Here is a 27,095-nt window from a genome sequence, read left to right on the forward strand (position 1 = left end):
GTCCCTGAGTCTTTTTTCTCACGGTTTATGGTTCTGTCATCCCAGGTAGCAACCCCAGACTCCTCCAGGGAAGACACCCAATATGATTTTTCTCTCTTGACAGTGGTCCATCCTGCGGGATCTACCCAGAATTCCTCCCAGGCGTCTCCCGCAGAGTTTTCTCCAGTGCTTTAGGGCCCTGTGATCCCGGGTAGCAACCCCAGACTCCTCCAAGGAAGATACCCGAGATAATTTTTCTGCTTGGACAATGCTCCATCCTCTGGGAAGCATCCGAGACTCCTTGCAGGTATGTCCCTGAGTGTTTATTCCAGTGTTTTCGGGCCCTCTGATCCCGGGTAGCAACCATAGACTCCTCCAGGGAGGACACCCAATATGATTTTTCTCTTTTGACAGTGGTCCATACTGCGGGATCTATCCAGAACTCCTCCCAGGAGTCTCCCGCAGAGTTTTCTCCGGTGTTTTGGGGCCCTGTGATCCCGGGTAGCAACCCCAGACTCCTCCAGGGAAGATACCCAAGATGATTTTTCTGCTGGGACAAAGCTCCATCTTCTGGGATGCATCTGAGATTCCTCCCAGGCATCTCCCACAGACATTTTTCCTGTGGTTTGGGTCCCTGTAATCCCGGGTAGCAACCCCAGACTCCTCCAGGGAAGATACCCGAGATAATTTTTCTGCTTGGACAATGCTCCATCATCTGGGAAGCATCTGAGACTCCTTGCAGGTATGTCCCTGAGTTTTTATTCCGGTGTTTTCGGGCCCTGTGATCCCGGGTAGCAACCCCAGACTCCTCCAGGGAAGATACCCGAGATGATTTTTCTCCTTGGACAATGCTCCATCTTCTGGGATGCATCTGAGATTCCTTCCAGGCGTCTCCCGCAGACATTTTTCCTGTGGTTTGGGTCCCTTTAATCCCGGGTAGCAACCCCAGACTCCTCCAGGAAAGATATCCGGGATGATTTTTCTCCTTGGACAATGCTCCATCCTCTGGGATGCATCCGAGACTTGTCGCAGCTATGTCCCTGAGTCTTTTTTCTCACGGTTTATGGTTCTGTCATCCCAGGTAGCAACCCCAGACTCCTCCAGGGAAGACACCCAATATGATTTTTCTCTCTTGACAGTGGTCCATCCTGCGGGATCTACCCAGAATTCCTCCCAGGCGTCTCCCGCAGAGTTTTTCCAGCGCTTTAGAGCCCTGTGATCCCGGGTAGCAACCCCAGACTCCTCCAAGGAAGATACCCGAGATAATTTTTCTGCTTGGACAATGCTCCATCCTCTGGGAAGCATCCGAGACTCCTTGCAGGTATGTCCCTGAGTTTTTATTCCGGTGTTTTGGGGCCCTGTGATCCCGGGTAGCAACCCCAGACTCCTCCAGGGAAGATACCCGAGATGATTTTTCTCCTTGGACAATGCTCCATCTTCTGGGATGCATCTGAGATTCCTGCCAGGCGTCTCCCGCAGACATTTTTCCTGTGGTTTGGGTCCCTGTAAACCCGGGTAGCAACCCCAGACTCCTCCAGGGAAGATACCCGAGATGATTTTTCTCCTTGGACAATGCTCCATCCTCTTGGAAGCATCCGAGACTCCTTGCAGTTATGTCCCTGAGTGTTTATTCCGGTATTTTCGGGCCCTCTGATCCCGGGTAGCAACCCCAGACTCCTCCAGGGAAGACACCCAATATGATTTTTCTCTCTTGACAGTGGTCCATACTGCGGGATCTATCCAGAACTCCTCCCAGGTGTCTCCCGCAAAGTTTTCTCCGGTGTTTTGGGGCCCTGTGATCCCGGGTAGCAACCCCAGACTCCTCCAGGGAAGATACCCGAGATGATTTTTCTCCTTGGACAAAGCTCCATCTTCTGGGATGCATCTGAGATTCCTCCCAGGCATCTCCCGCAGACATTTTTCCTGTGGTTTGGGTCCCTGTAATCCCGGGTAGCAACCCCAGACTCCTCCAGGGAAGATACCCGAGATGATTTTACTGCTGGGACAAAGCTCCATCTTCTGGGATGCATATGAGATTCCTCCCAGGCATCTCCCACAGACATTTTTCCTGTGGTTTGGGTCCCTGTAATCCCGGGTAGCAACCCCAGACTCCTCCAGGGAACATACCCGAGATAATTTTTCTGCTTGGACAATGCTCCATCCTCTGGGAAGCATCCGAGACTACTTGCAGGTATGTCCCTGAGTTTTTATTCCGGTGTTTTCGGGCGCTGTGATCCCGGGTACCAAACCCAGACTCCTCCAGGGAAGATAGCAGAGATGATATTTCTCCTTGGACAATGCTCCATCTTCTGGGATGCATCTGAGATTCCTCCCAGGCGTCTCCCGCAGACATTTTTCCTATGGTTTGGGTCCCTGTAATCCCGGGTAGCAAGCCCAGATTCCTCCAGAGAAGATACCCGAGATGATTTTTCTGCTGGGACAAAGCTCCATATTCTGGGATGCATCTGAGATTCCTCCCAGGCGTCTCCCGCAGACATTTTTCCTGTGGTTTGGGTCCCTTTAATCCCGGGTAGCAACCCCAGACTCCTCCAGGAAAGATATCCGGGATGATTTTTCTCCTTGGACAATGCTCCATCCTCTTGGATGCATCCGAGACTTGTCGCAGCTATGTCCCTGAGTCTTTTTTCTCACGGTTTATGGTTCTGTCATCCCAGGTAGCAACCGCAGACTCCTCCAGGGAAGATACCCGAGATAATTTTTCTGCTTGGACAATGCTCCATCCTCTGGGAAGCATCCGAGACTCCTTCCAGGTATGTCCCTGAGTGTTTCTTCCGGTGTTTTGGGGCCCTGTGATCCCGGGTAGCAACCCCAGACTCCTCCAGGGAAGATACCCGAGATGATTTTTCTGCTTGGACCATGCTCCATCTTCTGGGATGCATCTGAGATTCCTCCCAGGCGTCTCCCGCAGACATTTTTCCTGTGGTTTGGGTCCCTGTAATCCCGGGTAGCAACCCCAGACTCCTCCAGGGAAGATACCCGAGATGATTTTTCTCCTTGGACAATGCTCCATCTTCTGGGATGCATCTGAGATTCCTCCCAGGCGTCTCCCGCAGACATTTTTCCTGTGGTTTGGGTCCCTGTAAACCCGGGTAGCAACCCCAGACTCCTCCAGGGAAGATACCCGAGATGATTTTTCTCCTTGGACAATGCTCCATCCTCTTGGAAGCATCCGAGACTCCTTGCAGTTATGTCCCTGAGTGTTTATTCCGGTATTTTCGGGCCCTCTGATCCCGGGTAGCAACCCCAGACTCCTCCAGGGAAGACACCCAATATGATTTTTCTCTCTTGACAGTGGTCCATACTGCGGGATCTATCCAGAACTCCTCCCAGGTGTCTCCCGCACAGTTTTCTCCGGTGTTTTGGGGCCCTGTGATCCCGGGTAGCAACCCCAGACTCCTCCAGGGAAGATACCCGAGATGATTTTTCTCCTTGGACAAAGCTCCATCTTCTGGGATGCATCTGAGATTCCTCCCAGGCATCTCCCGCAGACATTTTTCCTGTGGTTTGGGTCCCTGTAATCCCGGGTAGCAACCCCAGACTCCTCCAGGGAAGATACCCGAGATGATTTTACTGCTGGGACAAAGCTCCATCTTCTGGGATGCATATGAGATTCCTCCCAGGCATCTCCCACAGACATTTTTCCTGTGGTTTGGGTCCCTGTAATCCCGGGTAGCAACCCCAGACTCCTCCAGGGAACATACCCGAGATAATTTTTCTGCTTGGACAATGCTCCATCCTCTGGGAAGCATCCGAGACTCCTTGCACGTATGTCCCTGAGTTTTTATTCCGGTGTTTTCGGGCCCTGTGATGCCGGGTAGCAACCCCAGACTCCTCCAGGGAAGATACCCGAGATGATTTTTCTCCTTGGACAATGCTACATCCTCTGGGATGCATCTGAGATTCCGCCCAGACGTCTCCCGCAGACATTTTTCCTATGGTTTGGGTCCCTGTAATCCCGGGTAGCAAGCCCAGACTCCTCCAGGGAAGATACCCGAGATGATTTTTCTGCTGGGACAAAGCTCCATCTTCTGGGATGCATCTGAGATTCCTCCCAGGCGTCTCCCGCAGACATTTTTCCTGTGGTTTGGGTCCCTTTAATCCCGGGTAGCAACCCCAGACTCCTCCAGGAAAGATATCCGGGATGATTTTTCTCCTTGGACAATGCTCCATCCTCTTTGATGCATCCGAGACTTGTCGCAGCTATGTCCCTGAGTCTTTTTTCTCACGGTTTATGGTTCTGTCATCCCAGGTAGCAACCCCAGACTCCTCCAGGGAAGACACCCAATATGATTTTTCTCTCTTGACAGTGGTCCATCCTGCGGGATCTACCCAGAATTCCTCCCAGGCGTCTCCCGCAGAGTTTTCTCCAGTGCTTTAGAGCCCTGTGATCCCGGGTAGCAACCCCAGACTCCTCCAAGGAAGATACCCGAGATAATTTTTCTGCTTGGACAATGCTCCATCCTCTGGGAAGCATCCGAGACTCCTTGCAGGTATGTCCCTGAGTGTTTCTTCCGGTGTTTTGGGGCCCTGTGATCCTGGGTAGCAACCGCAGACTCCTCCAAGGAAGATACCCGAGATAATTTTTCTGCTTGGACAATGCTCCATCCTCTGGGAAGCATCCGAGACTCCTTGCAGGTATGTCCCTGAGTTTTTATTCCGGTGTTTTCGGGCCCTGTGATCCCGGGTAGTAACCCCAGACTCCTCCAGGGAAGATAGCAGAGATGATATTTCTCCTTGGACAATGCTCCATCTTCTGGGATGCATCTGAGATTCCTCCCAGGCATCTCCCGCAGACATTTTTCCTGTGGTTTGGGTCCCTGTAAACCCGGGTAGCAACCCCAGACTCCTCCAGGGAAGATACCCGAGATGATTTTTCTCCTTGGACAATGCTACATCCTCTGGGAAGCATCCGAGACTCCTTGCAGGTATGTCCCTGAGTTTTTATTCCGGTGTTTTGGGGCCCTGTGATCCCGGGTAGCAACCCCAGACTCCTCCAGGGAAGATACCCGAGATGATTTTTCTCCTTGGACAATGCTCCATCTTCTGGGATGCATCTGAGATTCCTCCCAGGCGTCTCCCGCAGACATTTTTCCTGTGGTTTTGGTCCCTGTAATCCCAGGTAGCAACCCCAGACTCCTCCAGGGAAGATACCCGAGATGATTTTTCTGCTGGGAGAAAGCACCATCTTCTGGGATGCATCTGAGATTCCTCCCAGGCATCTCCCGCAGATATTTTTCCTGTGGTTTGGGTCCCTGTAATCCCGGGTAGCAACCCCAGACTCCTCCAGGGAAGATACCCGAGATGATTTTTCTGCTGGGACAAAGCTCCATCTTCTGGGATGCATCTGAGATTCCTCCCAGGCGTCTCCCGCAGACATTTTTCCTGTGGTTTGGGTCCCTGTAATCCCGGGTAGCAACCCCAGACTCCTCCAGGGAAGATACCCGAGATGATTTTTCTGCTGGGACAAAGCTCCATCTTCTGGGATGCATATGAGATTCCTCCCAGGCATCTCCCACAGCCATTTTTCCTGTGGTTTGGGTCCCTGTAATCTTGGGTAGCAACCCCAGACTCCTCCAGGGAAGACACCCGAGATAATTTTTCTGCTTGGACAATGCTCCATCCTCTTGGAAGCATCCGAGACTCCTTGCAGGTATGTCCTTGTGTGTTTATTCCAGTGTTTTCGGGCCCTCTGATCCCAGGTAGCAACCCCAGACTCCTCCAGGGAGGACACCCAATATGATTTTTCTCTTTTGACAGTGGTCCATACTGCGGGATCTATCCAGAACTTCTCCCAGGAGTCTCCCGCAGAGTTTTCTCCGGTGTTTTGGGGCCCTGTGATCCCGGGTAGCAACCCCAGACTCCTCCAGGGAAGATACCCGAGATGATTTTTCTGCTGGGACAAAGCTCCATCTTCTGGGATGCATATGAGATTCCTCCCAGGCATCTCCCACAGACATTTTTCCTGTGGTTTGGGTCCCTGTAATCCCGGGTAGCAACCCCAGACTCCTCCAGGGAAGATACCCGAGATAATTTTTCTGCTTGGACAATGCTCCATCATCTGGGAAGCATCTGAGACTCCTTGCAGGTACGTCCCTGAGTTTTTATTCCGGTGTTTTCGGGCCCTCTGATCCCGGGTAGCAACCCCAGACTCCTCCAGGGAAGACACCCAATATGATTTTTCTCTCTTGACAGTGGTCCATACTGCGGGATCTATCCAGAACTCCTCCCAGGAGTCTCCCGCAGAGTTTTCTCCGGTGTTTTGGGGCCCTGTGATCCCGGGTAGCAAGCCCAGACTCCTCCAGGGAAGATACCCGAGATGATTTTTCTCCTTGGACAATGCTCCATCTTCTGGGATGCATCTGAGATTCCTCCCAGGTGTCTCCCACAGACATTTTTCCTGTGATTTGGGTCCCTGTAATCCCAGATAGCAACCCCAGACTCCTCCAGGGAAGATACCCGAGATAATTTTTCTCCTTGGACAATGCTCCATCCTCTTGGAAGCATCCGAGACTCCTTGCAGGTATGTCCCTGAGTGTTTATTCCGGTATTTTCGGGCCCTCTGATCCCGGATAGCAACCCCAGACTCCTCCAGGGAAGACACCCAATATGATTTTTCTCTCTTGACAGTGGTCCATACTGCGGGATCTATCCAGAACTCCTCCCAGTAGTCTCCCGCAGACATTTTTCCTGTGGTTTGGGTCCCTGTAATCCCGGGTAGCAACCCCAGACTCCTCCAGGAAAGATATCCGGGATGATTTTTCTCCTTGGACAATGCTCCATCCTCTGGGATGCATCCGAGACTTGTCGCAGCTATGTCCCTGAGTCTTTTTTCTCACGGTTTATGGTTCTGTCATCCCAGGTAGCAACCCCAGACTCCTCCAGGGAAGACACCCAATATGATTTTTCTCTCTTGACAGTGGTCCATCCTGCGGGATCTACCCAGAATTCCTCCCAGGCGTCTCCCGCAGAGTTTTCTCCAGTACTTTAGGGCCCTGTGATCCCGGGTAGCAACCCCAGACTCCTCCAAGGAAGATACCCGAGATAATTTTTCTGCTTGGACAATGCTCCATCCTCTGGGAAGCATCCGAGACTCCTTGCAGGTATGTCCCTGAGTTTTTATTCCGGTGTTTTGGGGCCCTGTGATCCCGGGTAGCAACCCCAGACTCCTCCAGGGAAGATACCCGAGATGATTTTTCTCCTGGAACAATGCTCCATCTTCTGGGATGCATCTGAGATTCCTCCCAGGCGTCTCCAGCAGACATTTTTCCTGTGGTTTGGGTCCCTGTAAACCCGGGTAGCAATCCCAGACTCCTCCAGGGAAGATACCCGATATGATTTTTCTCCTTGGACAATGCTACATCCTCTGGGAAGCATCCGAGACTCCTTGCAGGTATGTCCATGAGTGTTTATTCCAGTGTATTCGGGCCCTCTGATCCCGGGTAGCAACCCCAGACTCCTCCAGGGAAGATACCCGAGATGATATTTCTGCTGGGACAAAGCTCCATCTTCTGGGATGCATCTGAGATTCCTCCCAGGCGTCTCCCGCAGACATTTTTCCTGTGGTTTGGGTCCCTTTAATCCCGGGTAGCAACCCCAGACTCCTCCAGGAAAGATATCCGGGATGATTTTTCTCCTTGGACAATGCTCCATCCTCTGGGATGCATCCGAGACTTGTCGCAGCTATGTCCCTGAGTCTTTTTTCTCACGGTTTATGGTTCTGTCATCCCAGGTAGCAACCCCAGACTCCTCCAGGGAAGACACCCAATATGATTTTTCTCTCTTGACAGTGGTCCATCCTGCGGGATCTACCCAGAATTCCTCCCAGGCGTCTCCCGCAGAGTTTTCTCCAGTGCTTTAGGGCCCTGTGATCCCGGGTAGCAACCCCAGACTCCTCCAAGGAAGATACCCGAGATAATTTTTCTGCTTGGACAATGCTCCATCCTCTGGGAAGCATCCGAGACTCCTTGCAGGTATGTCCCTGAGTTTTTATTCCGGTGTTTTGGGGCCCTGTGATCCCGGGTAGCAACCCCAGACTCCTCCAGGGAAGATACCCGAGATGATTTTTCTCCTTGGACAATGCTCCATCTTCTGGGATGCATCTGAGATTCCTGCCAGGCGTCTCCCGCAGACATTTTTCCTGTGGTTTGGGTCCCTGTAAACCCGGGTAGCAACCCCAGACTCCTCCAGGGAAGATACCCGAGATGATTTTTCTCCTTGGACAATGCTCCATCCTCTTGGAAGCATCCGAGACTCCTTGCAGTTATGTCCCTGAGTGTTTATTCCGGTATTTTCGGGCCCTCTGATCCCGGGTAGCAACCCCAGACTCCTCCAGGGAAGACACCCAATATGATTTTTCTCTCTTGACAGTGGTCCATACTGCGGGATCTATCCAGAACTCCTCCCAGGTGTCTCCCGCACAGTTTTCTCCGGTGTTTTGGGGCCCTGTGATCCCGGGTAGCAACCCCAGACTCCTCCAGGGAAGATACCCGAGATGATTTTTCTCCTTGGACAAAGCTCCATCTTCTGGGATGCATCTGAGATTCCTCCCAGGCATCTCCCGCAGACATTTTTCCTGTGGTTTGGGTCCCTGTAATCCCGGGTAGCAACCCCAGACTCCTCCAGGGAAGATACCCGAGATGATTTTACTGCTGGGACAAAGCTCCATCTTCTGGGATGCATATGAGATTCCTCCCAGGCATCTCCCACAGACATTTTTCCTGTGGTTTGGGTCCCTGTAATCCCGGGTAGCAACCCCAGACTCCTCCAGGGAACATACCCGAGATAATTTTTCTGCTTGGACAATGCTCCATCCTCTGGGAAGCATCCGAGACTACTTGCAGGTATGTCCCTGAGTTTTTATTCCGGTGTTTTCGGGCGCTGTGATCCCGGGTACCAAACCCAGACTCCTCCAGGGAAGATAGCAGAGATGATATTTCTCCTTGGACAATGCTCCATCTTCTGGGATGCATCTGAGATTCCTCCCAGGCGTCTCCCGCAGACATTTTTCCTATGGTTTGGGTCCCTGTAATCCCGGGTAGCAAGCCCAGACTCCTCCAGAGAAGATACCCGAGATGATTTTTCTGCTGGGACAAAGCTCCATCTTCTGGGATGCATCTGAGATTCCTCCCAGGCGTCTCCCGCAGACATTTTTCCTGTGGTTTGGGTCCCTTTAATCCCGGGTAGCAACCCCAGACTCCTCCAGGAAAGATATCCGGGATGATTTTTCTCCTTGGACAATGCTCCATCCTCTTGGATGCATCCGAGACTTGTCGCAGCTATGTCCCTGAGTCTTTTTTCTCACGGTTTATGGTTCTGTCATCCCAGGTAGCAACCGCAGACTCCTCCAGGGAAGATACCCGAGATAATTTTTCTGCTTGGACAATGCTCCATCCTCTGGGAAGCATCCGAGACTCCTTGCAGGTATGTCCCTGAGTGTTTCTTCCGGTGTTTTGGGGCCCTGTGATCCCGGGTAGCAACCCCAGACTCCTCCAAGGAAGATACCCGAGATAATTTTTCTGCTTGGACAATGCTCCATCCTCTGGGAAGCATCCGAGACTCCTTGCAGGTATGTCCCTGAGTTTTTATTCCGGTGTTTTCGGGCCCTGTGATCCCGGGTAGCAACCCCAGACTCCTCCAGGGAAGATAGCAGAGATGATATTTCTCCTTGGACAATGCTCCATCTTCTGGGATGCATCTGAGATTCCTCCCAGGCGTCTCCCGCAGACATTTTTCCTGTGGTTTGGGTCCCTGTATACCCGGGTACCAACCCCAGACTCCTCCAGGGAAGATACCCGAGATGATTTTTCTCCTTGGACAATGCTACATCCTCTGGGAAGCATCCGAGACTCCTTGCAGGTATGTCCCTGTGTGTTTATTCCGGTGTTTTCGGGCCCTGTGATCCCGGGTAGCAACCCCAGACTCCTCCAGGGAAGATACCCGAGATGATTTTTCTCCTTGGACAATGCTCCATCTTCTGGGATGCATCTGAGATTCCTCCCAGGCGTCTCCCGCAGACATTTTTCCTGTGGTTTGGGTCCCTGTATACCCGGGTAGCAACCCCAGACTCCTCCAGGGAAGATACCCGAGATGATTTTTCTCCTTGGACAATGCTACATCCTCTGGGAAGCATCCGAGACTCCTTGCAGGTATGTCCCTGTGTGTTTATTCCGGTGTTTTCGGGCCCTGTGATCCCGGGTAGCAACCCCAGACTCCTCCAGGGAAGATACCCGAGATGATTTTTCTCCTTGGACAATGCTCCATCTTCTGGGATGCATCTGAGATTCCTCCCAGGCGTCTCCCGCAGACATTTTTCCTGTGGTTTGGGTCCCTGTAATCCCAGGTAGCAACCCCAGACTCCTCCAGGGAAGATACCCGAGATGATTTTTCTGCTGGGAGAAAGCACCATCTTCTGGGATGCATCTGAGATTCCTCCCAGGCATCTCCCACAGACATTTTTCCTGTGGTTTGCGTCCCTGTAATTCCGGGTAGCAACCCCAGACTCCTCCAGGGAAGATACCCGAGATAATTTTTCTGCTTGGACAATGCTCCATCCTCAGGGAAGCATCCGAGACTCCTTGCACGTATGTCCCTGAGTTTTTATTCCGGTGTTTTCGGGCCCTGTGATGCCGGGTAGCAACCCCAGACTCCTCCAGGGAAGATACCCGAGATGATTTTTCTCCTTGGACAATGCTACATCATCTGGGATGCATCTGAGATTCCGCCCAGACGTCTCCCGCAGACATTTTTCCTATGGTTTGGGTCCCTGTAATCCCGGGTAGCAAGCCCAGACTCCTCCAGGGAAGATACCCGAGATGATTTTTCTGCTGGGACAAAGCTCCATCTTCTGGGATGCATCTGAGATTCCTCCCAGGCGTCTCCCGCAGACATTTTTCCTGTGGTTTGTGTCCCTTTAATCCCGGGTAGCAACCCCAGACTCCTCCAGGAAAGATATCCGGGATGATTTTTCTCCTTTGACAATGCTCCATCCTCTTTGATGCATCCGAGACTTGTCGCAGCTATGTCCCTGAGTCTTTTTTCTCACGGTTTATGGTTCTGTCATCCCAGGTAGCAACCCCAGACTCCTCCAGGGAAGACACCCAATATGATTTTTCTCTCTTGACAGTGGTCCATCCTGCGGGATCTACCCAGAATTCCTCCCAGGCGTCTCCCGCAGAGTTTTCTCCAGTGCTTTAGGGCCCTGTGATCCCGGGTAGCAACCCCAGACTCCTCCAAGGAAGTTACCCGAGATAATTTTTCTGCTTGGACAATGCTCCATCCTCTGGGAAGCATCCGAGACTCCTTGCAGGTATGTCCCTGAGTGTTTCTTCCGGTGTTTTGGGGCCCTGTGATCCTGGGTAGCAACCCCAGACTCCTCCAAGGAAGATACCCGAGATAATTTTTCTGCTTGGACAATGCTACATCCTCTGGGAAGCATCCGAGACTCCTTGCAGGTATGTCCCTGAGTGTTTCTTCCGGTGTTTTGGGGCCCTGTGATCCCGGGTAGCAACCCCAGAGTCCTCCAGGGAAGATACCCGAGATGATTTTTCTCCTTGGACAATGCTCCATCTTCTGGGATGCATCTGAGATTCCTCCCAGGCGTCTCCAGCAGACATTTTTCCTGTGGTTTGGGTCCCTGTAAACCCGGGTAGCAATCCCAGACTCCTCCAGGGAAGATACCCGATATGATTTTTCTCCTTGGACAATGCTACATCCTCTGGGAAGCATCCGAGACTCCTTGCAGGTATGTCCATGAGTGTTTATTCCAGTGTATTCGGGCCCTCTGATCCCGGGTAGCAACCCCAGACTCCTCCAGGGAAGATACCCGAGATGATATTTCTGCTGGGACAAAGCTCCATCTTCTGGGATGCATCTGAGATTCCTCCCAGGCGTCTCCCGCAGACATTTTTCCTGTGGTTTGGGTCCCTTTAATCCCGGGTAGCAACCCCAGACTCCTCCAGGAAAGATATCCGGGATGATTTTTCTCCTTGGACAATGCTCCATCCTCTGGGATGCATCCGAGACTTGTCGCAGCTATGTCCCTGAGTCTTTTTTCTCACGGTTTATGGTTCTGTCATCCCAGGTAGCAACCCCAGACTCCTCCAGGGAAGACACCCAATATGATTTTTCTCTCTTGACAGTGGTCCATCCTGCGGGATCTACCCAGAATTCCTCCCAGGCGTCTCCCGCAGAGTTTTCTCCAGTGCTTTAGGGCCCTCTGATCCCGGGTAGCAACCCCAGACTCCTCCAAGGAAGATACCCGAGATGATTTTTCTGCTTGGACAATGCTACATCCTCTGGGAAGCATCCGAGACTCCTTGCAGGTATGTCCCTGAGTGTTTATTCCAGTGTTTTCGGGCCCTCTGATCCCGGGTAGCAACCATAGACTCCTCCAGGGAGGACACCCAATATGATTTTTCTCTTTTGACAGTGGTCCATACTGCGGGATCTATCCAGAACTCCTCCCAGGAGTCTCCCGCAGAGTTTTCTCCGGTGTTTTGGGGCCCTGTGATCCCGGGTAGCAACCCCAGACTCCTCCAGGGAAGATACCCAAGATGATTTTTCTGCTGGGACAAAGCTCCATCTTCTGGGATGCATATGAGATTCCTCCCAGGCATCTCCCACAGACATTTTTCCTGTGGTTTGGGTCCCTGTAATCCCGGGTAGCAACCCCAGACTCCTCCAGGGAAGATACCCGAGATAATTTTTCTGCTTGGACAATGCTCCATCATCTGGGAAGCATCTGAGTCTCCTTGCAGGTATGTCCCTGAGTTTTTATTCCGGTGTTTTCGGGCCCTGTGATCCCGGGTAGCAACCCCAGACTCCTCCAGGGAAGATACCCGAGATGATTTTTCTCCTTGGACAATGCTCCATCTTCTGGGATGCATCTGAGATTCCTTCCAGGCGTCTCCCGCAGACATTTTTCCTGTGGTTTGGGTCCCTTTAATCCCGGGTACCAACCCCAGACTCCTCCAGGAAAGATATCCGGGATGATTTTTCTCCTTGGACAATGCTCCATCCTCTGGGATGCATCCGAGACTTGTCGCAGCTATGTCCCTGAGTCTTTTTTCTCACGGTTTATGGTTCTGTCATCCCAGGTAGCAACCCCAGACTCCTCCAGGGAAGACACCCAATATGATTTTTCTCTCTTGACAGTGGTCCATCCTGCGGGATCTACCCAGAATTCCTCCCAGGCGTCTCCCGCAGAGTTTTCTCCAGTGCTTTAGGGCCCTGTGATCCCGGGTAGCAACCCCAGACTCCTCCAAGGAAGATACCCGAGATAATTTTTCTGCTTGGACAATGCTCCATCCTCTGGGAAGCATCCGAGACTCCTTGCAGGTATGTCCCTGAGTTTTTATTCCGGTGTTTTGGGGCCCTGTGATCCCGGGTAGCAACCCCAGACTCCTCCAGGGAAGATACCCGAGATGATTTTTCTCCTTGGACAATGCTCCATCTTCTGGGATGCATCTGAGATTCCTGCCAGGCGTCTCCCGCAGACATTTTTCCTGTGGTTTGGGTCCCTGTAAACCCGGGTAGCAACCCCAGACTCCTCCAGGGAAGATACCCGAGATGATTTTTCTCCTTGGACAATGCTCCATCCTCTTGGAAGCATCCGAGACTCCTTGCAGTTATGTCCCTGAGTGTTTTTTCCGGTATTTTCGGGCCCTCTGATCCCGGGTAGCAACCCCAGACTCCTCCAGGAAAGACACCCAATATGATTTTTCTCTCTTGACAGTGGTCCATACTGCGGGATCTATCCAGAACTCCTCCCAGGTGTCTCCCGCAGAGTTTTCTCCGGTGTTTTGGGGCCCTGTGATCCCGGGTAGCAACCCCAGACTCCTCCAGGGAAGATACCCGAGATGATTTTTCTCCTTGGACAAAGCTCCATCTTCTGGGATGCATCTGAGATTCCTCCCAGGCGTCTCCCGCAGACATTTTTCCTGTGGTTTGGGTCCCTGTAATCCCGGGTAGCAACCCCAGACTCCTCCAGGGAAGATACCCGAGATGATTTTACTGCTGGGACAAAGCTCCATCTTCTGGGATGCATATGAGATTCCTCCCAGGCATCTCCCACAGACATTTTTCCTGTGGTTTGGGTCCCTGTAATCCCGGGTAGCAACCCCAGACTCCTCCAGGGAACATACCCGAGATAATTTTTCTCCTTGGACAATGCTCCATCCTCTGGGAAGCATCCGAGACTACTTGCAGGTATGTCCCTGAGTTTTTATTCCGGTGTTTTCGGGCGCTGTGATCCCGGGTACCAAACCCAGACTCCTCCAGGGAAGATAGCAGAGATGATATTTCTCCTTGGACAATGCTCCATCTTCTAGGATGCACCTGAGATTCCTCCCAGGCGTCTCCCGCAGACATTTTTCCTATGGTTTGGGTCCCTGTAATCCCGGGTAGCAAGCCCAGACTCCTCCAGAGAAGATACCCGAGATGATTTTTCTGCTGGGACAAAGCTCCATATTCTGGGATGCATCTGAGATTCCTCCCAGGCGTCTCCCGCAGACATTTTTCCTGTGGTTTGGGTCCCTTTAATCCCGGGTAGCAACCCCAGACTCCTCCAGGAAAGATATCCGGGATGATTTTTCTCCTTGGACAATGCTCCATCCTCTTCGATGCATCCGAGACTTGTCGCAGCTATGTCCCTGAGTCTTTTTTCTCACGGTTTATGGTTCTGTCATCCCAGGTAGCAACCGCAGACTCCTCCAGGGAAGATACCCGAGATAATTTTTCTGCTTGGACAATGCTCCATCCTCTGGGAAGCATCCGAGACTCCTTGCAGGTATGTCCCTGAGTGTTTCTTCCGGTGTTTTGGGGCCCTGTGATCCCGGGTAGCAACCCCAGACTCCTCCAGGGAAGATACCCGAGATGATTTTTCTGCTTGGACCATGCTCCATCTTCTGGGATGCATCTGATATTCCTCCCAGGCGTCTCCCGCAGACATTTTTCCTGTGGTTTGGGTCCCTGTAATCCCGGGTAGCAACCCCAGACTCCTCCAGGGAAGATACCCGAGATGATTTTTCTCCTTGGACAATGCTCCATCTTCTGGGATGCATCTGAGATTCCTCCCAGGCGTCTCCCGCAGATATTTTTCCTGTGGTTTGGGTCCCTGTAATCCCGGGTAGCAACCCCAGACTCCTCCAGGGAAGATACCCGAGATGATTTTTCTGCTGGGAGAAAGCACCATCTTCTGGGATGCATCTGAGATTCCTCCCAGGCATCTCCCACAGACATTTTTCCTGTGGTTTGGGTCCCTGTAATCCCGGGTAGCAACCCCAGACTCCTCCAGGGAAGATACCCGAGATGATTTTTCTGCTGGGACAAAGCTCCATCTTCTGGGATGCATCTGAGATTCCTCCCAGGCGTCTCCCGCAGACATTTTTCCTGTGGTTTGGGTCTCTTTAATCCCGGGTAGCAACCCCAGACTCCTCCAGGAAAGATATCCGGGATGATTTTTCTCCTTGGACAATGCTCCATCCTCTTTGATGCATCCGAGACTTGTCGCAGCTATGTCCCTGAGTCTTTTTTCTCACGGTTTATGGTTCTGTCATCCCAGGTAGCAACCCCAGACTCCTCCAGGGAAGACACCCAATATGATTTTTCTCTCTTGACAGTGGTCCATCCTGCGGGATCTACCCAGAATTCCTCCCAGGCGTCTCCCGCAGAGTTTTCTCCAGTGCTTTAGAGCCCTGTGATCCCGGGTAGCAACCCCAGACTCCTCCAAGGAAGATACCCGAGATAATTTTTCTGCTTGGACAATGCTCCATCCTCTGGGAAGCATCCGAGACTCCTTGCAGGTATATCCCTGAGTGTTTCTTCCGGTGTTTTGGGGCCCTGTGATCCTGGGTAGCAACCCCAGACTCCTCCAAGGAAGATACCCGAGATAATTTTTCTGCTTGGACAATGCTCCATCCTCTGGGAAGCATCCGAGACTCCTTGCAGGTATGTCCCTGAGTTTTTATTCCGGTGTTTTGGGGCCCTGTGATCCCGGGTAGCAACCCCAGACTCCTCCAGGGAAGATACCCGAGATGATTTTTCTCCTTGGACAATGCTCCATCTTCTGGGATGCATCTGAGATTCCTGCCAGGCGTCTCCCGCAGACATTTTTCCTGTGGTTTGGGTCCCTGTAAACCCGGGTAGCAACCCCAGACTCCTCCAGGGAAGATACCCGAGATGATTTTTCTCCTTGGACAATGCTCCATCCTCTTGGAAGCATCCGAGACTCCTTGCAGTTATGTCCCTGAGTGTTTATTCCGGTATTTTCGGGCCCTCTGATCCCGGGTAGCAACCCCAGACTCCTCCAGGGAGGACACCCAATATGATTTTTCTCTCTTGACAGTGGTCCATACTGCGGGATCTATCCAGAACTCCTCCCAGGTGTCTCCCGCACAGTTTTCTCCGGTGTTTTGGGGCCCTGTGATCCCGGGTAGCAACCCCAGACTCCTCCAGGGAAGATACCCGAGATGATTTTTCTCCTTGGACAAAGCTCCATCTTCTGGGATGCATCTGAGATTCCTCCCAGGCATCTCCCGCAGACATTTTTCCTGTGGTTTGGGTCCCTGTAATCCCGGGTAGCAACCCCAGACTCCTCCAGGGAAGATACCCGAGATGATTTTACTGCTGGGACAAAGCTCCATCTTCTGGGATGCATATGAGATTCCTCCCAGGCATCTCCCACAGACATTTTTCCTGTGGTTTGGGTCCCTGTAATCCCGGGTAGCAACCCCAGACTCCTCCAGGGAAGATACCCGAGATAATTTTTCTGCTTGGACAATGCTCCATCCTCTGGGAAGCATCCGAGACTCCTTGCAGGTATGTCCCTGAGTTTTTATTCCGGTGTTTTCGGGCGCTGTGATCCCGGGTACCAAACCCAGACTCCTCCAGGGAAGATAGCAGAGATGATATTTCTCCTTGGACAATGCTCCATCTTCTGGGATGCATCTGAGATTCCTCCCAGGCGTCTCCCGCAGACATTTTTCCTGTGGTTTGGGTCCCTTTAATCCCGGGTAGCAACCCCAGACTCCTCCAGGAAAGATATCCGGGATGATTTTTCTCCTTGGACAATGCTCCATCCTCTGGGATGCATCCGAGACTTGTCGCAGCTATGTCCCTGAGTCTTTTTTCTCACGGTTTATGGTTCTGTCATCCCAGGTAGCAACCCCAGACTCCTCCAGGGAAGACACCCAATATGATTTTTCTCTCTTGACAGTGGTCCATCCTGCGGGATCTACCCAGAATTCCTCCCAGGCGTCTCCCGCAGAGTTTTCTCCAGTGCTTTAGGGCCCTGTGATCCCGGGTAGCAACCCCAGACTCCTCCAAGGAAGATACCCGAGATAATTTTTCTGCTTGGACAATGCTCCATCCTCTGGGAAGCATCCGAGACTCCTTGCAGGTATGTCCCTGAGTTTTTATTCCGGTGTTTTGGGGCCCTGTGATCCCGGGTAGCAACCCCAGACTCCTCCAGGGAAGATACCCGAGATGATTTTTCTCCTTGGACAATGCTCCATCTTCTGGGATGCATCTGAGATTCCTGCCAGGCGTCTCCCGCAGACATTTTTCCTGTGGTTTGGGTCCCTGTAAACCCGGGTAGCAACCCCAGACTCCTCCAGGGAAGATACCCGAGATGATTTTTCTCCTTGGACAATGCTCCATCCTCTTGGAAGCATCCGAGACTCCTTGCAGTTATGTCCCTGAGTGTTTATTCCGGTATTTTCGGGCCCTCTGATCCCGGGTAGCAACCCCAGACTCCTCCAGGGAGGACACCCAATATGATTTTTCTCTCTTGACAGTGGTCCATACTGCGGGATCTATCCAGAACTCCTCCCAGGTGTCTCCCGCACAGTTTTCTCCGGTGTTTTGGGGCCCTGTGATCCCGGGTAGCAACCCCAGACTCCTCCAGGGAAGATACCCGAGATGATTTTTCTCCTTGGACAAAGCTCCATCTTCTGGGATGCATCTGAGATTCCTCCCAGGCATCTCCCGCAGACATTTTTCCTGTGGTTTGGGTCCCTGTAATCCCGGGTAGCAACCCCAGACTCCTCCAGGGAAGATACCCGAGATGATTTTACTGCTGGGACAAAGCTCCATCTTCTGGGATGCATATGAGATTCCTCCCAGGCATCTCCCACAGACATTTTTCCTGTGGTTTGGGTCCCTGTAATCCCGGGTAGCAACCCCAGACTCCTCCAGGGAAGATACCCGAGATAATTTTTCTGCTTGGACAATGCTCCATCCTCTGGGAAGCATCCGAGACTCCTTGCAGGTATGTCCCTGAGTTTTTATTCCGGTGTCTTCGGGCGCTGTGATCCCGGGTACCAAACCCAGACTCCTCCAGGGAAGATAGCAGAGATGATATTTCTCCTTGGACAATGCTCCATCTTCTGGGATGCATCTGAGATTCCTCCCAGGCGTCTCCCGCAGACATTTTTCCTGTGGTTTGGGTCCCTTTAATCCCGGGTAGCAACCCCAGACTCCTCCAGGAAAGATATCCGGGATGATTTTTCTCCTTGGACAATGCTCCATCCTCTGGGATGCATCCGAGACTTGTCGCAGCTATGTCCCTGAGTCTTTTTTCTCACGGTTTATGGTTCTGTCATCCCAGGTAGCAACCCCAGACTCCTCCAGGGAAGACACCCAATATGATTTTTCTCTCTTGACAGTGGTCCATCCTGCGGGATCTACCCAGAATTCCTCCCAGGCGTCTCCCGCAGAGTTTTCTCCAGTGCTTTAGGGCCCTGTGATCCCGGGTAGCAACCCCAGACTCCTCCAAGGAAGATACCCGAGATAATTTTTCTGCTTGGACAATGCTCCATCCTCTGGGAAGCATCCGAGACTCCTTGCAGGTATGTCCCTGAGTTTTTATTCCGGTGTTTTGGGGCCCTGTGATCCCGGGTAGCAACCCCAGACTCCTCCAGGGAAGATACCCGAGATGATTTTTCTCCTTGGACAATGCTCCATCTTCTGGGATGCATCTGAGATTCCTGCCAGGCGTCTCCCGCAGACATTTTTCCTGTGGTTTGGGTCCCTGTAAACCCGGGTAGCAACCCCAGACTCCTCCAGGGAAGATACCCGAGATGATTTTTCTCCTTGGACAATGCTCCATCCTCTTGGAAGCATCCGAGACTCCTTGCAGTTATGTCCCTGAGTGTTTATTCCGGTATTTTCGGGCCCTCTGATCCCGGGTAGCAACCCCAGACTCCTCCAGGAAAGACACCCAATATGATTTTTCTCTCTTGACAGTGGTCCATACTGCGGGATCTATCCAGAACTCCTCCCAGGTGTCTCCCGCAGAGTTTTCTCCGGTGTTTTGGGGCCCTGTGATCCCGGGTAGCAACCCCAGACTCCTCCAGGGAAGATACCCGAGATGATTTTTCTCCTTGGACAAAGCTCCATCTTCTGGGATGCATCTGAGATTCCTCCCAGGCGTCTCCCGCAGACATTTTTCCTGTGGTTTGGGTCCCTGTAATCCCGGGTAGCAACCCCAGACTCCTCCAGGGAAGATACCCGAGATGATTTTACTGCTGGGACAAAGCTCCATCTTCTGGGATGCATATGAGATTCCTCCCAGGCATCTCCCACAGACATTTTTCCTGTGGTTTGGGTCCCTGTAATCCCGGGTAGCAACCCCAGACTCCTCCAGGGAACATACCCGAGATAATTTTTCTCCTTGGACAATGCTCCATCCTCTGGGAAGCATCCGAGACTACTTGCAGGTATGTCCCTGAGTTTTTATTCCGGTGTTTTCGGGCGCTGTGATCCCGGGTACCAAACCCAGACTCCTCCAGGGAAGATAGCAGAGATGATATTTCTCCTTGGACAATGCTCCATCTTCTAGGATGCACCTGAGATTCCTCCCAGGCGTCTCCCGCAGACATTTTTCCTATGGTTTGGGTCCCTGTAATCCCGGGTAGCAAGCCCAGACTCCTCCAGAGAAGATACCCGAGATGATTTTTCTGCTGGGACAAAGCTCCATATTCTGGGATGCATCTGAGATTCCTCCCAGGCGTCTCCCGCAGACATTTTTCCTGTGGTTTGGGTCCCTTTAATCCCGGGTAGCAACCCCAGACTCCTCCAGTAAAGATATCCGGGATGATTTTTCTCCTTGGACAATGCTCCATCCTCTTCGATGCATCCGAGACTTGTCGCAGCTATGTCCCTGAGTCTTTTTTCTCACGGTTTATGGTTCTGTCATCCCAGGTAGCAACCGCAGACTCCTCCAGGGAAGATACCCGAGATAATTTTTCTGCTTGGACAATGCTCCATCCTCTGGGAAGCATCCGAGACTCCTTGCAGGTATGTCCCTGAGTGTTTCTTCCGGTGTTTTGGGGCCCTGTGATCCCGGGTAGCAACCCCAGACTCCTCCAGGGAAGATACCCGAGATGATTTTTCTGCTTGGACCATGCTCCATCTTCTGGGATGCATCTGATATTCCTCCCAGGCGTCTCCCGCAGACATTTTTCCTGTGGTTTGGGTCCCTGTAATCCCGGGTAGCAACCCCAGACTCCTCCAGGGAAGATACCCGAGATGATTTTTCTCCTTGGACAATGCTACATCCTCTGGGATGCATCTGAGATTCCGCCCAGACGTCTCCCACAGACATTTTTCCTATGGTTTGGGTCCCTGTAATCCCGGGTAGCAAGCCCAGACTCCTCCAGGGAAGATACCCGAGATGATTTTTCTGCTGGGACAAAGCTCCATCTTCTGGGATGCATCTGAGATTCCTCCCAGGCGTCTCCCGCAGACATTTTTCCTGTGGTTTGGGTCTCTTTAATCCCGGGTAGCAACCCCAGACTCCTCCAGGAAAGATATCCGGGATGATTTTTCTCCTTGGACAATGCTCCATCCTCTTTGATGCATCCGAGACTTGTCGCAGCTATGTCCCTGAGTCTTTTTTCTCACGGTTTATGGTTCTGTCATCCCAGGTAGCAACCCCAGACTCCTCCAGGGAAGACACCCAATATGATTTTTCTCTCTTGACAGTGGTCCATCCTGCGGGATCTACCCAGAATTCCTCCCAGGCGTCTCCCGCAGAGTTTTATCCAGTGCTTTAGAGCCCTGTGATCCCGGGTAGCAACCCCAGACTCCTCCAAGGAAGATACCCGAGATAATTTTTCTGCTTGGACAATGCTCCATCCTCTGGGAAGCATCCGAGACTCCTTGAAGGTATATCCCTGAGTGTTTCTTCCGGTGTTTTGGGGCCCTGTGATCCTGGGTAGCAACCCCAGACTCCTCCAAGGAAGATACCCGAGATAATTTTTCTGCTTGGACAATGCTCCATCCTCTGGGAAGCATCCGAGACTCCTTGCAGGTATGTCCCTGAGTTTTTATTCCGGTGTTTTCGGGCCCTGTGATCCCGGGTAGTAACCCCAGACTCCTCCAGGGAAGATAGCAGAGATGATATTTCTCCTTGGACAATGCTCCATCTTCTGGGATGCATCTGAGATTCCTCCCAGGCATCTCCCGCAGACATTTTTCCTGTGGTTTGGGTCCCTGTAAACCCGGGTAGCAACCCCAGACTCCTCCAGGGAAGATACCCGAGATGATTTTTCTCCTTGGACAATGCTACATCCTCTGGGAAGCATCCGAGACTCCTTGCAGGTATGTCCCTGAGTTTTTATTCCGGTGTTTTCGGGCCCTGTGATCCCGGGTAGCAACCCCAGACTCCTCCAGGGAAGATACCCGAGATGATTTTTCTCCTTGGACAATGCTCCATCTTCTGGGATGCATCTGAGATTCCTCCCAGGCGTCTCCCGCAGACATTTTTCCTGTGGTTTTGGTCCCTGTAATCCCAGGTAGCAACCCCAGACTCCTCCAGGGAAGATACCCGAGATGATTTTTCTGCTGGGAGAAAGCACCATCTTCTGGGATGCATCTGAGATTCCTCCCAGGCATCTCCCGCAGATATTTTTCCTGTGGTTTGGGTCCCTGTAATCCCGGGTAGCAACCCCAGACTCCTCCAGGGAAGATACCCGAGATGATTTTTCTGCTGGGACAAAGCTCCATCTTCTGGGATGCATCTGAGATTCCTCCCAGGCGTCTCCCGCAGACAGTTTTCCTGTGGTTTGGGTCCCTGTAATCCCGGGTAGCAACCCCAGACTCCTCCAGGGAAGATACCCGAGATGATTTTTCTGCTGGGACAAAGCTCCATCTTCTGGGATGTATATGAGATTCCTCCCAGGCATCTCCCACAGACATTTTTCCTGTGGTTTGGGTCCCTGTAATCTTGGGTAGCAACCCCAGACTCCTCCAGGGAAGACACCCGAGATAATTTTTCTGCTTGGACAATGCTCCATCCTCTTGGAAGCATCCGAGACTCCTTGCAGGTATGTCCTTGTGTGTTTATTCCAGTGTTTTCGGGCCCTCTGATCCCAGGTAGCAACCCCAGACTCCTCCAGGGAGGACACCCAATATGATTTTTCTCTTTTGACAGTGGTCCATACTGCGGGATCTATCCAGAACTTCTCCCAGGAGTCTCCCGCAGAGTTTTCTCCGGTGTTTTGGGGCCCTGTAATCCCGGGTAGCAACCCCAGACTCCTCCAGGGAAGATACCCGAGATGATTTTTCTGCTGGGACAAAGCTCCATCTTCTGGGATGCATATGAGATTCCTCCCAGGCATCTCCCACAGACATTTTTCCTGTGGTTTGGGTCCCTGTAATCCCGGGTAGCAACCCCAGACTCCTCCAGGGAAGATACCCGAGATAATTTTTCTGCTTGGACAATGCTGCATCATCTGGGAAGCATCTGAGACTCCTTGCAGGTATGTCCCTGAGTTTTTATTCCGGTGTTTTCGGGCCCTGTGATCCCGGGTAGCAACCCCAGACTCCTCCAGGGAAGATACCCGAGATAATTTTTCTGCTTGGACAATGCTGCATCATCTGGGAAGCTTCTGAGACTCCTTGCAGGTATGTCCCTGAGTTTTTATTCCGGTGTTTTCGGGCCCTCTGATCCCGGGTAGCAACCCCAGACTCCTCCAGGGAAGACACCCAATATGATTTTTCTCTCTTGACAGTGGTCCATACTGCGGGATCTATCCAGAACTCCTCCCAGGAGTCTCCCGCAGAGTTTTCTCCGGTGTTTTGGGGCCCTGTGATCCCGGGTAGCAAGCCCAGACTCCTCCAGGGAAGATACCCGAGATGATTTTTCTCCTTTGACAATGCTCCATCTTCTGGGATGCATCTGAGATTCCTCCCAGGTGTCTCCCACAGACATTTTTCCTGTGATTTCGGTCCCTGTAATCCCAGATAGCAACCCCAGACTCCTCCAGGAAAGATATCCGGGATGATTTTTCTCCTTGGACAATGCTCCATCCTCTGGGATGCATCCGAGACTTGTCGCAGCTATGTCCCTGAGTCTTTTTTCTCACGGTTTATGGTTCTGTCATCCCAGGTAGCAACCCCAGACTCCTCCAGGGAAGACACCCAATATGATTTTTCTCTCTTGACAGTGGTCCATCCTGCGGGATCTACCCAGAATTCCTCCCAGGCGTCTCCCGCAGAGTTTTCTCCAGTGCTTTAGGGCCCTGTGATCCCGGGTAGCAACCCCAGACTCCTCCAAGGAAGATACCCGAGATAATTTTTCTGCTTGGACAATGCTCCATCCTCTGGGAAGCATCCGAGACTCCTTGCAGGTATGTCCCTGAGTTTTTATTCCGGTGTTTTGGGGCCCTGTGATCCCGGGTAGCAACCCCAGACTCCTCCAGGGAAGATACCCGAGATGATTTTTCTCCTGGAACAATGCTCCATCTTCTGGGATGCATCTGAGATTCCTCCCAGGCGTCTCCAGCAGACATTTTTCCTGTGGTTTGGGTCCCTGTAAACCCGGGTAGCAATCCCAGACTCCTCCAGGGAAGATACCCGATATGATTTTTCTCCTTGGACAATGCTACATCCTCTGGGAAGCATCTGAGACTCCTTGCAGGTATGTCCATGAGTGTTTATTCCAGTGTATTCGGGCCCTCTGATCCCGGGTAGCAACCCCAGACTCCTCCAGGGAAGATACCCGAGATGATATTTCTGCTGGGACAAAGCTCCATCTTCTGGGATGCATCTGAGATTCCTCCCAGGCGTCTCCCGCAGACATTTTTCCTGTGGTTTGGGTCCCTTTAATCCCGGGTAGCAACCCCAGACTCCTCCAGGAAAGATATCCGGGATGATTTTTCTCCTTGGACAATGCTCCATCCTCTGGGATGCATCCGAGACTTGTCGCAGCTATGTCCCTGAGTCTTTTTTCTCACGGTTTATGGTTCTGTCATCCCAGGTAGCAACCCCAGACTCCTCCAGGGAAGACACCCAATATGATTTTTCTCTCTTGACAGTGGTCCATCCTGCGGGATCTACCCAGAATTCCTCCCAGGCGTCTCCCGCAGAGTTTTCTCCAGTGCTTTAGGGCCCTGTGATCCCGGGTAGCAACCCCAGACTCCTCCAAGGAAGATACCCGAGATAATTTTTCTGCTTGGACAATGCTCCATCCTCTGGGAAGCATCCGAGACTACTTGCAGGTATGTCCCTGAGTTTTTATTCCGGTGTTTTGGGGCCCTGTGATCCCGGGTAGCAACCCCAGACTCCTCCAGGGAAGATACCCGAGATGATTTTTCTCCTTGGACAATGCTCCATCTTCTGGGATGCATCTGAGATTCCTGCCAGGCGTCTCCCGCAGACATTTTTCCTGTGGTTTGGGTCCCTGTAAACCCGGGTAGCAACCCCAGACTCCTCCAGGGAAGATACCCGAGATGATTTTTCTCCTTGGACAATGCTCCATCCTCTTGGAAGCATCCGAGACTCCTTGCAGTTATGTCCCTGAGTGTTTATTCCGGTATTTTCGGGCCCTCTGATCCCGGGTAGCAACCCCAGACTCCTCCAGGGAAGACACCCAATATGATTTTTCTCTCTTGACAGTGGTCCATACTGCGGGATCTATCCAGAACTCCTCCCAGGTGTCTCCCGCACAGTTTTCTCCGGTGTTTTGGGGCCCTGTGATCCCGGGTAGCAACCCCAGACTCCTCCAGGGAAGATACCCGAGATGATTTTTCTCCTTGGACAAAGCTCCATCTTCTGGGATGCATCTGAGATTCCTCCCAGGCATCTCCCGCAGACATTTTTCCTGTGGTTTGGGTCCCTGTAATCCCGGGTAGCAACCCCAGACTCCTCCAGGGAAGATACCCGAGATGATTTTACTGCTGGGACAAAGCTCCATCTTCTGGGATGCATATGAGATTCCTCCCAGGCATCTCCCACAGACATTTTTCCTGTGGTTTGGGTCCCTGTAATCCCGGGTAGCAACCCCAGACTCCTCCAGGGAACATACCCGAGATAATTTTTCTGCTTGGACAATGCTCCATCCTCTGGGAAGCATCCGAGACTACTTGCAGGTATGTCCCTGAGTTTTTATTCCGGTGTTTTCGGGCGCTGTGATCCCGGGTACCAAACCCAGACTCCTCCAGGGAAGATAGCAGAGATGATATTTCTCCTTGGACAATGCTCCATCTTCTGGGATGCATCTGAGATTCCTCCCAGGCGTCTCCCGCAGACATTTTTCCTGTGGTTTGGGTCCCTTTAATCCCGGGTAGCAACCCCAGACTCCTCCAGGAAAGATATCCGGGATGATTTTTCTCCTTGGACAATGCTCCATCCTCTGGGATGCATCCGAGACTTGTCGCAGCTATGTCCCTGAGTCTTTTTTCTCACGGTTTATGGTTCTGTCATCCCAGGTAGCAACCCCAGACTCCTCCAGGGAAGACACCCAATATGATTTTTCTCTCTTGACAGTGGTCCATCCTGCGGGATCTACCCAGAATTCCTCCCAGGCGTCTCCCGCAGAGTTTTCTCCAGTGCTTTAGGGCCCTGTGATCCCGGGTAGCAACCCCAGACTCCTCCAAGGAAGATACCCGAGATAATTTTTCTGCTTGGACAATGCTACATCCTCTGGGAAGCATCCGAGACTCCTTGCAGGTATGTCCCTGAGTTTTTATTCCGGTGTTTTGGGGCCCTGTGATCCCGGGTAGCAACCCCAGACTCCTCCAGGGAAGATACCCGAGATGATTTTTCTCCTTGGACAATGCTCCATCTTCTGGGATGCATCTGAGATTCCTGCCAGGCGTCTCCCGCAGACATTTTTCCTGTGGTTTGGGTCCCTGTAAACCCGGGTAGCAACCCCAGACTCCTCCAGGGAAGATACCCGAGATGATTTTTCTCCTTGGACAATGCTCCATCCTCTTGGAAGCATCCGAGACTCCTTGCAGTTATGTCCCTGAGTGTTTATTCCGGTATTTTCGGGCCCTCTGATCCCGGGTAGCAACCCCAGACTCCTCCAGGGAAGACACCCAATATGATTTTTCTCTCTTGACAGTGGTCCATACTGCGGGATCTATCCAGAACTCCTCCCAGGTGTCTCCCGCACAGTTTTCTCCGGTGTTTTGGGGCCCTGTGATCCCGGGTAGCAACCCCAGACTCCTCCAGGGAAGATACCCGAGATGATTTTTCTCCTTGGACAAAGCTCCATCTTCTGGGATGCATCTGAGATTCCTCCCAGGCATCTCCCGCAGACATTTTTCCTGTGGTTTGGGTCCCTGTAATCCCGGGTAGCAACCCCAGACTCCTCCAGGGAAGATACCCGAGATGATTTTACTGCTGGGACAAAGCTCCATCTTCTGGGATGCATATGAGATTCCTCCCAGGCATCTCCCACAGACATTTTTCCTGTGGTTTGGGTCCCTGTAATCCCGGGTAGCAACCCCAGACTCCTCCAGGGAACATACCCGAGATAATTTTTCTGCTTGGACAATGCTCCATCCTCTGGGAAGCATCCGAGACTCCTTGCAGGTATGTCCCTGAGTTTTTATTCCGGTGTTTTCGGGCGCTGTGATCCCGGGTACCAAACCCAGACTCCTCCAGGGAAGATAGCAGAGATGATATTTCTCCTTGGACAATGCTCCATCTTCTGGGATGCATCTGAGATTCCTCCCAGGCGTCTCCCGCAGACATTTTTCCTATGGTTTGGGTCCCTGTAATCCCGGGTAGCAAGCCCAGACTCCTCCAGAGAAGATACCCGAGATGATTTTTCTGCTGGGACAAAGCTCCATCTTCTGGGATGCATC

Source organism: Vanellus vanellus, assembly GCF_965231255.1.
Source record: "Vanellus vanellus genome assembly, contig: HAP1_SCAFFOLD_74, whole genome shotgun sequence".
Lineage (NCBI taxonomy): Eukaryota > Metazoa > Chordata > Aves > Charadriiformes > Charadriidae > Vanellus > Vanellus vanellus.